At 26.8% G+C, this 15,536-nt stretch overlaps 1 protein-coding gene across 3 annotated transcripts in view; it reads left to right on the forward strand.

The window, feature by feature from the left end:
- Positions 1-15,536, forward strand: part of LOC111034234 — a 289,529-nt gene that overhangs the window by 38,372 nt on the left and 235,621 nt on the right. For all 3 annotated transcript variants that reach the window (XM_022315353.1, XM_022315352.1, XM_022315354.1), the window contains exon 2: positions 6,428-6,484. The gene's annotated coding sequence lies outside the window, so the exon portion shown is untranslated. The remainder of the gene's footprint in view (positions 1-6,427; positions 6,485-15,536) is intronic.

Below are 15,536 nucleotides of genomic sequence, written 5' to 3' on the forward strand. Positions count from 1 at the left end.
TCTTGTATTACAATTTCAATTTTTTTGACCAAAAATATTTTTGTTCGACATACGTTTAAAAAAAAACAAATTATCATCGTAAATGTTATTTGCTTATAAATAGTTTAACAAAAAAATTAAATGGTATATAGAAAACGAGGATATAAGCATTCAGTAAAATATTAAGTACATACAATACTTTTTTCAACCAGAAAAGATGCTGTTGAAGAAAATCAAAGCACATTTAATATCCCAAAAAGTGATGACAGACACATAAAAAAAAAACAAACATCATTGCAAAATCAATACATCCCTCTCTCTGCTCAGAATCTAAAATACAAGAAACTAAAATGTGTATTGCTAATTATCATTGTGGTTAAATCTCAGACTCCAATAAATAAATGTATAAAAATTGTAACTGAAAATTGTATTTGTTAAAAAATACTACTTTTTTAAATGTTCTTCAAGGATGGATTGTTAATACTAATATAATATACTATATACATTATATAATATATTTTTGTAAATAATATTATGTTTAGTGAACAATTTAGACTTTTATTGTTTTGAAAACTTTCAATTGGATAGCTAATCAAAGATAATATATCTCTTACAAAAAGAAAATTACGTACACGATTAAATGTGCTCGTTCATGCTTACCTTGAATTTCAAATAAAAAATATCAATTACAAATAGGTATAAACTATTTAACTTTTTTCAATTATATGAAAGGTAACATTAATTATATTTTAGAAAATACAAATTTATGAAAGTCCTCTCAGTTAATGTTTTACGATTAAGTTTCACCTTACAAGAATTTGAGTCACGGAATACACATTTTTTATCTTTTCATACCCACCACATTGCACCCCATTAAACATGATTCATCCTATGCTCGTGTGATGTTTCAACAGAGTAAGTAAAGTTAATTCATTTCTAGCCTTTTGTATTTTCTTATTAACATTTTACCTCGAAAATTAATCAAAGTTATCTTGACTATAAATGCAAGTATGCAGATTGGTCAGCGTGTGTGTGTTAAAACATTATATTTAACATGTTTGAATAGTCGACATCAGGTATTTTCATGAATGCTCGTGAGTCATACATGTAGATAGGTTGATAATAAATGATTCTCTTATATTTTTAAGTACAAATAGGTATAGGTATATTTAATTTTTTTTACATTTATATGAATTAGAACATTAATTTTATTTACTAGTTATGTATTAGTAAAACAGGCTGTAACAATGAATATATAGAAAAATTCTAAATGGCCTATTACATATTTTCTACTTACTCCAAATTATAAAATTTAACTTTCAAATTGACACTACACTAGTATATTATACAAAAAACCCCCGGGGCCGATCTGGACATTATAATATGTAATCTACATTTAAGGTTATTTATTTTATTTAACATTATTATTTCAATATACACTATAGTAATACATTTTGTTAAATGGTCTTTGGACAATTTTTATTTTAGACGACGGGTTATATATATTAGGTAAAGATTGGGTACATTCGAAATGAGGTATTATTTGAAAGTGTATTTTTTGTATGAAGTTATCTTAAAAGTTAAGATTATCATATATCACTGTCCTGTTATGAAGTGAGCAAAGCGAGACGAGTTGAAATATCCGATCTCAATATATTGTTATAGCTGACCAGCTTTTTTTTTGTAGAATTCACAAGATAAATCACTTTTGTGGTAATTTTGATTTGAAATCGATGGCCTAGTTTCAGAAATTTGAATTGTAAATACAACTCAAAGTCAAATATAACTGTCATAAATTTCTTAAAAACATATTTTTGATAAATAATTTCCAAGAAATAATATTGTGTTTGTTAATTGTCCATATTAATTCACGAAGTCCAAAATATTGAATTATAAATATAATTTGTACACCATATCAGTTTAATTTACAAAAAAAAAATGATACTATGTACTAATAGGAATGAGAAGGTTAAAAATGTATTACAAAAAATGTAAAAAAATATTCAGGTATACGAGTATTATCGTTGTGCATTAGTATTGCAGGAATAGTGTATATTATGCAAGTATAAAAAATAAGCTCGTACGTGGAAAATACTGTCATTTTACGAACACTATATTAACGTTTTACAATGTAGTTATTTCATATTTTAGAAAATGAGTAAATACTACGTTTTTATCTATAATTACAGTAAATAATAATTTACGAATATAAAATATGTAACATGGCTTTAACATCACCCGAACAACATAAAAAAAACCCCATTATAATGGCATAGTTTTCTTTTAACACACGTTTCGCGAAAAAAACTTAATTCTGAAAGCAATGGCGCCAATATTCTATCAAGTTTGTTAGTAATTATATGCTTTTCTTTATTATTATTAACTACCGTTATATTCATTAGTTTATTGCCTTGGTTCCGTTCAGGCGTCTTTCCTATTTCCAGAACGTTCAAAATTAATGGTCCTTAATGAAAATAATTCGACATTGTTAAAAGAGGCGTTTTTCGTTCGGCCCCAAATCGATTACAATAAAAATAACTATTATACGCCATTGAAACCGATAATGTTTATGTTCACCTGCTGGTCCAAATGAATTATTTTGATTTAATAAATTAATGCATAGGTACTTCAGCCGGGTAGATGACGATGTATCGATTATTGAGTACTAAGTATACAATCAATACTCACTAAATGGAAGTATAATTAATATAATTGATAGAAGATGTACCAATTTAAATTTTTTTGTAAAACTTTTTCTACGTTGATTTTATATTTTAAATCACATCACATCAAAACACATCAATCAATTTTTTCGTTTGGTAGGTAACTGAAAAGTCGTGTTAATGTATGCAAATTATATTTTAATTTAATTAACTACTAAAATATTTAAATATAATATTATAATACCAATGCATTTACCCATTAACTAACCATCAAACCGTATTATGAATATTATGAATTATATTTATATTTGATTTACCATGTATTTTGGACTCGAAATAATAATAAATAATATAATTAATTTGAGTACTAATAAACATTAATGTTTTTAATTCTCGCGTACAATACACACATAATCATATCGACGAAGTATAAAAAAAATATTCAAACACAGGTAATAATAATATCATTAAGTCAAAAAAGCCATTATAAACAATATTCGATTTTATGACAATTTTTTGAAAACCTTATTTAATTTTATGATGTTAACATTGATTCAAATTATCGATTGAAATTAGTTTAAAAACTTACATTTGTATGCATACAAATAATTTAAATTTATTTCATTTCAAGAATAGGTATATAAGTTGTCAAATCATTTTTAGAATTTTTAAATATTCATTTTAATTTTAAAAACATTTTTTAGTTAGGCGAAGCTACTTCAAGCAGGCATATTTTTGTGTGGTTTTCTTTAAACTTTCACCAATATTTTTAAAGTAATAGGGTTGATTAATTAAACGTTTCAGCCCAAAACTTAAAAAAGCTTTATGGGTGGAAAATAGAATCAAAAGAAACTGGTTAGTGCCCCAAATAAGGTCAGCAAAATTTCTTCCAAATAAGTTAAAAATATTGGCATTGGTTAAGAATCAATAACATAGGTTCTTCCTATTCTACTTAGTCCTGAGTCAAAGTTAGTACTTCACGGACTTAACTATAAATATTACCTACTGAAATAACAACCTAATATTTGTTAATTAATAATTATAAGACGTTTTAATACGATCTAAAATAAAAAAATAGTTTTTATAACTTAAAATTTATGTCATCATTAATCTTGTACTCAAAATGTATAACATACTAAAAATGTATTTTTATTATTATTTTTTAATAACTAAATACAAATCACGCTATTAATGCAATAATAAAATATTTTGAAATGGTCAAGAACAAATTAGTTAAGAACTTAATTTGTCTGAACTTCTAGAAAACAACCGTTAAACGTTTTCTATTTTTCAAAACCCAAATAACATGAACTCTGTGGACTGCAGGCCCCCGGAGGGAGGTGCAAAAACTCGAGTCGCTTCAGGCAGAGAGCAAAGGCACAGAATTGTGTGGTTTTAAGCGGCAGCAGGTGGGAGTAGAGGTAAAGGTACCATATCCACCAAGTTATAAAATCGTTGTCGCCATCTTAGGTGGATGGTCCGGTGGGAATGGCGATGAAAATTATGTATACACACAGGTGTGTGTATGTGTGTGTGTGTATGTATAGGGACGCAAAGGTGAAAGCAAAGCCATAAACAACATTTCTTCGGTGTGAAACTTTGGAATTGTTCGCCGTGTGTGTATGTGTGTGTGTGTGTGTGTGTGTGTGTGTGTGTGTGTGAGGAAGGGAGAGAGAGAGAGAGAGAGAGAGAGAGAGAGAAATAGAGTGAGTAAGAGACAGGGTAAGAGAGAGAACGAGTAGATATTGCAAAGGTATATTATTATCCAATCGAGAGAAGCGGTGGTGGCTGTCGTATAGAAGAAGAAGAAGAAGAAGAAGAAGAAGAAGAAATAGTATAAGAGAAGAAAAAGAGCAGAGAACACCCTGTACACCACCACTCGCGAGATACTCGTGTGATTTACAACCCCGTGGTTGCTCCGTTGACATTAACAAATAAAACGAACTGGTCTTTGGGACCCATGTTCTGGTGGCAAGGAGGGTTCAATCGTTGTTTATCACCAGCTAATGAATTTGGTTTTAACTGTTTTAAATGTAAATTATAATAATTAACGGCAATTATTATCTTCATTTCATTTTAAATATAAAACTCGATGTATATATACTGTAAACTATTTATAAATATGAATAATAAGACAAATTTTGTATGTAATTTCTTTAAAAGTAATAATAGGTATTTTCCATTAGAATCTGTAGCCAGTTACTGGTAACAATCAAAATCATAAAATTTTAAAATTATTAAAAAAAAATTTTTTAATAATTATTTATATTTCATATTATTTTATGATAATATGAAAGTTATTTTTCCTAAAAATTGAATGAAATTATAAAAAATGATAAAAGATAAATGCTTAGTATCGGATTCAATACTATTAGGGAACAAAAAATTGCATAAAAATAGTTTAAAAACCTTGAATGCTTAAATTTTAAAAATAAAAACAATTAAAAAAAAAATTTTTATGTCTAAAATACTAACACAATAATAACAATATGCAATTGTCATGAAGTATCATAATGACAAACATCATACTAAAATACTGACCGCCTTTGGTGCGCTACAAGTTCAATAGCAAAATACTATGTGTTCCAATAAATAATAAAAGGTTAATTTACTCGTTTGTTATTATATTTATATCTTTGTACAATTAGACATATTGATTTTTTTTTTTGCTTTGCAACGTTGTGTTGTGCCATTCAATATGACTACAGTAATTGGATGCAAAATAATAACATATAATTCACAATACAACCGCACGCACAATATTATTAGTAGGTTTACATTTATCAGTTGTACATATTTTTATAATTATTAAATAAAAATAAGTTTTTAATTAAAACTCCATTCAAAAAAACATAAGCATACATTGCTATATTCACTTCATTGATATTATTACCAATTACCTATAGGTACCTACCTACCTAAGATAAATAAATTGTTAATACGAACTTAGATGATCCTCAATTCACTGATCATTTATTATTGATCAAAACTAAATAATTTTTATATTTTAAACTTAAATTGTTATTTGATTTCTAACTTTCAACACAAAAATCGTTTACAGAAACTAAATGATCAAACAATTGCTTCACTTAACATATTTTATGCATGCCTTTTTTTATCAGTAGTTTTTGAACATTGCACTCGATGTATCCAAACATAACGTATTGAAAATTAAATGGCTTTGATATATTTTATCTGTTAAATTTGTCAACTATAGGTATTAATTTTCATAATCAGTTATACACTAATAATTTATATAATTTCTTATATAAGTATAATTTAAACATCATTATTTAGGATAAATTAAATTATATAGTTATTACAAATATGATTAATTTAAAATGTATAAAATGTCGTTGAAAAAATGTCATCAGCATGTTATAATAAATAACAATAATGGTTATTGTACAGCACGGTAAAATAAGTTTAAGTAAAGAAAGTTTATCGACGTCCGCCATCCTTTTCATAGTTTTCTTGTAACGCGCGTTGATTTACGTTTTTGTGAATCTAAAAATAATTAAAACTCGCTATAACTATTCAATGTTTTGAAAGGCTTTTGTAATTTAATTATCACATTGTTTTGAGTTAATAATATTTTATATAGTGAAGTGTGTAACATAAATTTAATTTTAAAATATGATTTATGTATCTATACAATGATTATTAAAATAAAATTAACTTTTATGATTTATTAATTAAAAATAAAATATCTACACATTCGACTGTACCTATGTATGATATGACTTTTTTCATAATTTTTAAATGTATTTATTCTATGTTTTCAGGCTGAATATTCAGACATTTTGAAATCAAAAGGGATGTAAATTTTTAATTGTATACCGGTAAGTTCATATATTTTTTGAGAAAAATACAACATTATACAGTAAATTATTATGATTATAAATACAAATTATTACTTAATTAACCTGTAATGTTTTAATTAAGATTTCTAATATATTTTAAGCCATACACTTTAAATCAGCTCTTACAAGTGCTTGTTGTGTTTGACAATCTTTCAACATGGCAATTAATTTTCAACAAAATCCATTTTGTGTTATTAGCTTTAGTATTGCAGTAAATTAACCTTCTATGAAATTTTGAAGGTATGTGTATTATCTGTGTTCTCTAGTCGGGTTTTTTCATACTTTAATTTTAAAGCAAGCTATGAACTGTTTAAATTGTAATATTTTATTTATTTTTATTTAACTCGCTTTTAGTTAATTAATATATATATATATAAGAAAAAAACGAATATTATTTTCACTTTTAAAGTTTATTGTCGGTCTAATTACTGTAAAATAAAAACTAGCAGTACAAAATTGATACTGCTGAACGAAAATGTAGTATTATCTTAACCGTTTGTTTAACAGAGACATCACTGAACACGAAATGTTAGAATTACGTCTTCTCATGTTATCATATGTGATTTAAAAATGAGTATTTGTATAAATATAATAGAAATATTATACCAGAAGATGTCTAAAATAAACATTTTTATATTTTATTTTAATACAATTAGCGGAGTAAGTCATTATATAATATATTAGTTAACATTCGTTTTAATTTTTAACGATCCAATGTCTTAAAATCTGTTCATTCTTTACAAGTGCCTAATTTCACAAAATGTTAATTTTGGTTGTGTTACTAGATATGATATAGGTAAGTGAAAACAATCTTTCAATTGACAACATAGTTTTGGCTATATATACAAAACAGTGTTATATTATAATTTATAAGTTATAACCTGATGCAAGCATATATCTTTTTTTATGAGTATATTCCTTTCGACATCATCATAGTTAATTAACTTAGGTACTGATGTTTTGATGGTATATGGGGCAATTAAAAAAAAAATGGCTGATAATTGTTATTTACAAGTAAGTTCAAACGATGATTATAAATGTATTACTTATGGAACTACAAATTACAATAACAGCAAAGTAAGTAATGTATTTATCTGTATTAGTCATAAAATAAGATGTAGGTAAAATACTTTTAGGAATAAGTGTAATTAAAAATAGGCTATATATTAGAAACAAACAGCAATTTTACTTTTCCGATTTGAAAACATTTTATTTATTGTTCAATTTATTATTGGTAAACCCTTTTTTTTACAAAATAAAAATACTGTGTTCTGTATTTTAACGACTTCTGAGAGACTCGATGTCATTAACATCTACTACACTACTACCACTAAAAAATCATTTATTTGCAGAGAAAACATTTTATTTTTTTATACTTATACCTATATTATGTACCTAATTTAGAACAAAACATAATTTCCGTGTCAAACCCTAGATTTCTCGCTATACCTATTCAAAATGTTTATACAACCACTTTATATGGAAATAACTGAATTTCTAGATTATAACTAATGTTTCTCAGACGTTTTATCAAAAAAAAAAAAAATAAAATAAAAACAAGGATAATAATAATAATAATGTTGTGAAGAATATTACGAATTATAGCACGAATGTCTGACGATCGGGATATGTGGTTATAGTCTTAAACTTTTGTCTTAAACACGGATCACCGACATACACACAAGATACGTGAAAACCTTATCATCTATATGATGTCCGATACGTCTGTAACTTGTTTGTAACGGATGTGGGTATACACATACTGCGTTTACCTATTATGTGTTTAATACACGTGTGTGTGTGTGTGTGTGTGTGGGAGAACACTCCTTGCAACAGGGATCATCGATAATTGACATGAACAAAACGTCGGTGTTTGGACGGTTGAGGATTTTATTTGTTGTTTTTCCTGGGGATTTGCCAAACCTGACCTGAAAACTCGCAGCCATTAGTTCTGGAAACAAATATCGTTCAGCCATCGGGCGCCGTGTGCGTGCGTGTGCGTGTGTATGTGCGTGTGTGTGTATGTGTGTGTTACAGACGTATCGATATTATTATACATACGTAACACATACCGAGGACCCTAATTGTTTTACATACGAACCTACAACATTGCGACGTGCCCATCGCCAATTCAGGGTATGAGGAAGCAGTCTAATTTTTGTCCACTGCTGTCTCATTTTAATATATTTTAATGAAGGTACCCTTACATTAATATGTTTTAATATATTTACTCCTACATTATGACAATTTTACGTTAACCTGCAGTAGTAACGGAGATGAAAAATGTGTCAATGAATTAATTGAAAAAATAAAAATAGATTTGTTCTCTTTGGTTTAGTTGCGTACCTATCTTTTTGCCTAGTTTTCATTATATTTATTATTTCCGAAGATGTGTTTAGAAGTATTTCAACCATAGAAGTAATAAAATTTCTATGGAATTTTTAATAATAGGTCGTACCTACCTATGCACAATATTATATTTCGCAATATTAATTCGAAATACATTAAATGGAAAAAAATATTATGTTAGTCTCATAGAAGAACAAAAAAATAAAACTGATGACAAAAATAAGAATATTCCACCAGATTATACTATACGTTTTATCAAAGGAAAAAAAAATTGAAATAATTTTATACATAGTAGTAAAAAATTTAAGTGATGAAAAATATATACAATTAAGACAAATAAACTATTAGTCATAATAATATTATATTAAATCGCCTTAGCCTGAAATAAATATATTATTACAAATAATTAAAATGACATATTACAAGTATAATTATAGATATATTTAACATCCAATTATTACGAAAGAACACCACACCCTATACTTTAAAGCACGAAATAAAAATTAAAAAAATATATAAAAGACTGAACTTTATTTACCAGTTGTAGGCAACAGTCGAATTTCAAATAGTTTGCGTACAGTTCGTGCAAATCAAATACAACATTCACAAATGACAACGTGGTTTGAAAACAAGTATAACAAAAAACCGAAGTTGTAGCAAACTCACTACCTACAACTGGACATCCACAAAAAGGGTTATAAAATCGAATTACGGAATGCGAATAGAACACATAACAGCCGGTCGAAAAAAACAAAAACACGAAGCTGTAGATGAACGTGACCCAAGTACCTCTGTGACTTAAACATATTAATCGTCTAACTTGACTTAACGTCGGCGCTGAAAATACATACTTTACATATTTAAATATTTGTTGAACAATAATGATGGCAAACTCTATAAAACTTGCTGTATAACCACGTTTGTACGGATATAATATACACATATATATATTTATTATATATATGTATCCGGTTGCGGAATGTACAGTGATAAGGTAAAGAAAATATTATTTTGTTCTTTGGCCCAAACTCGATGTTCAACCAATTTCTGTTCTAAAAACATCGAACTACACTAAAACAATTTAGAATTCACGAATTTTTGTTTGTAAAAATATTATTGTTTATTTTAGTAAATTATATTATTCTTACTATTTATTTTAACAATATCAATAATATAATACGAATATTATACAAACAACCAGCCTATATGATACTCACAAAGTTTTCGTGAAATGTAAAATCTCAAGAAAAAATTAAAACATTGGCACTTGAAATTTCCGAAAAGCAGTTGTAGTTATTGCCTAATTTAGTGTGTAGATTACAACGTTATATCAGCTGCCACCTGTTTCACTTGGGATTTTTTTTCCTAAATCATCACAACAAATAAATAGGCCGTATTATTATATCTGACTATGACTGGAACTGATAAGCTTCATCGGTCGTCACCAGAAGTTGTTGGCGACTGGTACTTCTAACAGCAGACAGATGACTGAAAATAATAATAACTAAAATGACGTTTGAAAGTTAAATATTTTCTTACGATGAAGAACCAAACTAGGATTCAATGAAACATTTTTTTACTTATCAGTATACGTAAAAAATAAAAAATATAATATGTATATACGATATATTTACCATCCTATATTACAATAATATTTCAGTCATTTTGTTTTAAAATATTGTTGAGACGTTTAAAAATGCAAATGTTTCATGCACCACTTCTATATGCATTTATAATTATAAACAAAAAATATTACATCTTAGATAAGTATCCTTTGAAATCGATTTATTTAAAAGTAAACCGTAAATATAGCAACAAAAAATATACCGAATAAATGTACTTTATTTTAAATAAAATGTTAAACATTTTTACTAATCCGAGTTTCACTCAGAACCATATTTTAAAAATACAATAATTCATTTTTGTAGACATTGATAATGTAAACAGCTTTTAAATATTAAAATTTAATTTTTTTAACTAAAATACAAATATTAAAAAAAAACATAATACAAAATGTATAATATTTTTACAACACAACAAATAAACGGCATTATTATTTTTATAGTACAATTGTATTCAATTCGTACTCATCTTGCTCTCAATTAGACATTCTAATTAAATTTGTGTATGATCAATGATGAATATTTTGTGAATATTATAATATAAGTAACAAGACTCTTGCAGTATTAAATTAAATGTTAAATTATTACTAAATGTTTTAACGCTGGGTAATTGTAAATTAATTTCAAACTTTTTCAAACAAATTTAGTGAATACGATATGAGCAATAATATTATACAGATAAGTTTTTCTGAAAAACGTATGTCTTTGATTTTCTCGAGTAAAAAGAGTTTTGAAAAATAAAAAAACATCATAAAAATAAAATATCTTGCAGCAAGCAAAAGTTCTTCATTTTTAACTATTATAAAATTGTGCGGATCTTAAGCATATGGTAGTTAAGCCGGGTCATTAACGACATCATATTTTTTTCTGTATGAGATAATATGACTTTTCTCTTGCCAATTTATCATTTAATAGGTACCACATATAATAACTTTGCAGGTTATGATTCAAGACGACGTACATCCGTTATAACAAATGAAATTTATGTTTTGTACTTAAGAGTTAAGACATAATATCTTCTCGATACTTTATTAGAAAAGGACTTGGAACAATGCAAGTTTTCAAAATTATTTATACCATATGAATGGACTCGTATTATTTCAACGAGTTTTACTGTATCTTTCGAAATCATTCAATTTATTAAATACTGCATCAATGCAACTTACTAAATTCATTGTTTTTAAATTAATAAACTATGCAGTTCACATTATGGTGGCCCATTTTATCAAGCATAAAGCTTATGCTTGTAATATATTGTTATAAATAAAAATATTTAACAATGATCTATTATTTTTCTCCGTCATTTTCTTTCTTTTTTTTGTTACTAAACCAAGGTTTTCTTTAACGGCTTTCTGTTCTTAAAACTTAGTAACCACAACGCTAAATCGGGTCAACAAAAGGTGCCTACGCTCCGTGCAATTTAATCACATTGCGAGTAGACCAGTACCGTCATATATATAATGGTTCCGGCTCGAAAACGAGGTAATGGAAAAAAGTCATTCTAAATGTGTTCCTTCGTTACGCGCGGGTGTACGAATAAGTCTGCCGAGACTTAAAATTGCAATATTTTCATTGATCTTTGATCTACTTCACTTTTTCTTCTCGCACTCATAATTCTTACATAACATGCCATCGATGTGAAATAATAATTTATAGGCGGTACTGTAACGCAGGACAGGTACTGAATATCGAATTGTTTTATATTATTCCGTTGAAACTTCCTAGAATTTCCTTTACCTACTTCAATTCTCGATTCATTTATGCGCGTCGTTAAATTGTAATCCACTAAAATGTAAATAAAGTAAATTATATAAAAATATATGTTAACAATAATAATATGATAAAACGCGATGCATTGATGCATGTTAATATAGTGCCAACATACCACCTATTTAATTTTATGATCAACATTATGCCTCATTCATTAGAATCAGTATACTCTGGAGTCTTTCCAAATATCAAAAATTCACTATATGTGCTGTGCCTATATATTATGTGTATATATTTGTTTGTGTGCAATTTCATTTTATGTGTGTTTTATACAGCCATTGTTTGAATACAAACTTACAATAACCAGTTATTATACTGCAGATACTCTTATGTTTTGATGAATAAAAAGTACAATATTAGTTAATTAAACGTTGTGGGAATACTATTTTGAAATTGTATAGAAAATAAAATTTTATCTTGTATTATTGGATGAAATATTTAGACATATTATTATTGTAGTTGATCTATTTGAATTGCGATAATTTAAAGTTTATTACGTATATTGAAAATTTTGAATATCAATTAAATGATATTTATTGAAATAATTGAACGTTATTATTGAAATCCATTTTTAAAATAATTGTTCATATTAACCAAGATAAATTATAGGTTATACCTATAACCTATATCTACTGCACGATATTACTATTTTATTCTAATATTATGTTCTATAAATAGGTATGCAAACCAATTTTGTGTTGTTATAGCTTTGATATAAGAAATAATTGATCTATTATTTTCCTATTAACTTAATGATCCCTATATAGCGAAGAACATTATCTGTATACCTGGTGTACGTTTATTTTTAGACACAAATTGTTAAGCGAATTATGTACATAAAGTTTGATACTGCGTTAATACACCTACTCTAATATAAAAACTTACTAACAACATAAAATTGGTTCCTTTGGCCCCAAATTTAGTATGTTGTACGATTGAAAAACGGACGGTGGTAACAAGCGTGGATGGGTGGGGGAGGGGGGGGGGTGTGAAACATCATATTAATGGATTAGAAATATTTTTTTCTTTACTTCTATTAATGGACTTCTATTAATATTATCTTATTTAAAAGAAAAATATGTTTTTATTTCAAAACGAAATGCAAAGTAAGAATCGAATTCTATAATATCTACTAGTCTCTAATACCAGGGCGAATAAAAAATGCTTTACATTTTAATGGATATATTATTATGAATATACAAACTTTAGTCAGCAGTCACTAATTATATAAGGAATTATTCAATTTTCGTGTAATAAATATTTTTGTTTTTAATGGATCCAATACGCGGAGTTAGTTTGTAGCTTTAAATTATTTATGTACTGTAAAGCTTTAATTCTGATAATTATTAAATTTGATTAAAGAAAAGGTTAAGAGTAATTTTTAATTTAAATTGTAATTCTTAGTATGGTTTTAATATAGCTACAATAAGTAAAAAAAAAATATTATTGGAATAAGATAAGGTAAAACAATATTTTGTTAAAATATTTATTGAATTGTATAATATAATATACATTATTTTTGTTTTAGTGCAAGAAATTTATAGTAATTTTCAAGGGGAAAAAATCGTTAAAATACATAAATATGAACTTAAAGTTAAACATGATTTAAAAGCTATTGACGCAGTTATTTAAAAAGGGAAAATACTAACACTTAAAACATTGTGCTATACGCATTATATATGTATAAAGAGAGGGAAAGAGTTTTGGAGCGGTGGGACTAAAAATACCGTTAAAGTTCAAGAGAGGACCAGTCGTTAAAAAAATAATGTAAAAATTACAAAAAAGGACCGTATTAACACTAAATATTTGTTTTTCATTAGTAAATATTATTATCCTTCTTGTAGCGACGACTATGGTTGTGCGATGAGTGATTATTAAAACGGGATAATCGATTTAAACCTATAATCAATAATAATGATGTTTTATAATGTTACAACTCACTTTTTTTGTTTTTGTGTACCTAATTTTATTGTAACGCAACGCAATACGTATCATTATTTATGATATTAAACAATTATATTTTACAATAACTATTATAAAAAGTGTAAACCATTTTGTCTTTTTTCGAGGAACAATCACAAACAAATACGTCGTTGCGATAACACGTCTGATCATAGTGACCTGAGTGACGTCCGGAGAGAGTTGGTGTGACAAAAAATAATTTTTTTTCCTCGATTACTACTGGTCCTGCAGCAGTGTCATCGTCCTACGTGTTATTAGGTCACGTCACACTGGACATCTCCTTCGTCCTTCCATCCTTTCACCACCCTTTGACATTATATTACTAAGAGAGGGAATATTGTCAAAAACCTACAGTTTAGATGGTTATATTATTTTAATTGGTGCGAGGTTGACATCAGCCCACAGCTATTCGATTTTATTGGATATTATTTGAATTTAATTTATTCTCCTTGACATTTCATCATACCTTTCGATGTGTTCATAAAATATTTAAATAATATATATATATATATATATTATTATTATATGTTTATTATTATTTATATATTATAATATATACTAAGTTTGCTCATTAAGTTATAGACTTGAGGTTACGGTTACTTTCCTATATTAGGCAAAGAATATGACACTCAAGATAAATGCAATTCTGATCTTATTCCGTCTTCATAATGTTTAACCTTGGAAATGCCACGGCATTAAAATGTGAGGTATTTTTTTTTAGTATACCATTAGGTTTCAACCCGATTTTATACGTAAAATTAGTGTTACACAAATAACACGAATTATTATTATTTGAGTTTTCTTATAATACAGAATACATTAACACCTAGTTATAGGGATTATATTTTATAAATTGCAGAGTCATAAACTCATGAATAACAGTTTTATGTTCGTTACAATTATATAGTTTTTGTTTTATATAAAAGTTAAGAACATACACTATATAGAATGCATAAATAAAATAGAAAAATGATTAGCGTTGTCTAAATAGCATAAAATAATATTATGTTAAATATCTCTGTTTGCTAAATACTTGTAACTGTTTTATACTGATTAACAAAATTAAAATAACCCACTATTTTGAAATATTTTTAGTTGCGTTTGCTGTTATCGATCAGAAATTGGTCTTACATTCTAAGTATAATAAACTTATTTAATATTGACACTATATAGATCCAAAAAATATGGTTTTTAGTCATAATATTATTGAAAAGTTTTTTAAACCTTATAAAATGAGTGTGACCTTAATAAAGGGTTACCTTTTAGTGAAATACCGGCACTGGTACAATTGTAGATACACATATATTATAAAGGATGTTTAAACCGTT

This window comes from Myzus persicae, unplaced genomic scaffold (assembly GCF_001856785.1).
Source record: "Myzus persicae strain clone G006 unplaced genomic scaffold, MPER_G0061.0, whole genome shotgun sequence".
Classification (NCBI taxonomy): Eukaryota; Metazoa; Arthropoda; class Insecta; order Hemiptera; family Aphididae; genus Myzus; species Myzus persicae.